Source organism: Notothenia coriiceps, unplaced genomic scaffold, assembly GCF_000735185.1.
Source record: "Notothenia coriiceps isolate Sejong01 unplaced genomic scaffold, NC01 NC01_scaffold00009513, whole genome shotgun sequence".
Taxonomy (NCBI): Eukaryota; Metazoa; Chordata; class Actinopteri; order Perciformes; family Nototheniidae; genus Notothenia; species Notothenia coriiceps.
The window spans coordinates 45,723-46,333 of record NW_011342214.1 but is presented as its reverse complement, the minus strand read 5'-3'; positions in this window follow the sequence as shown (position 1 = coordinate 46,333).

Sequence of the window (611 nt, the reverse complement as noted above, 5' to 3'; positions counted from 1 at the left end):
ACACACACACACACACACACACACACACACACACACACACACACACACACACACACACACACACACACACACACACACACACACACACACACACACACACAGCACCTGTGAAAATCAATCCAAGCCAGTGCCGCATAATTAAAACAATGCTGAATTAATTCCCCTTCACAGCTTCTTAATATACCTTTGCACAGTGAGAAGATAGTGCTGGCAACAAAAGGAGAGGAACTTGTGTTGCCCGGCAGCAACATAGATCAGCTCTAATTGGCTCTATTAACTACATTATTTAAAGTTTCCCTATTATGCTCATTTTCATTATTATAGGTCTCAGATATATAAAAAACATGTCTCGGAAGTGTTTGGCTCGAAATACCAAACAGATCACCCAATGCAGCATCCCATAAATCCCTCTGTTTCAGCCCTGTTGCTGATTCTGTGTCTGTTACTTTAGATGAAAATAAGGAGACACTCCCCACGCCCCTCTGCAAGATATTTGGTTAAGGCGGTGTTTACACGAGAACGAAACAGGTTGTATCCGCTACTTGTCTCTCGCGTATAGCCCGTTCGTTCACACGAGGCCGTAACGGAACCGCGGAAACGGACCCCGCAAA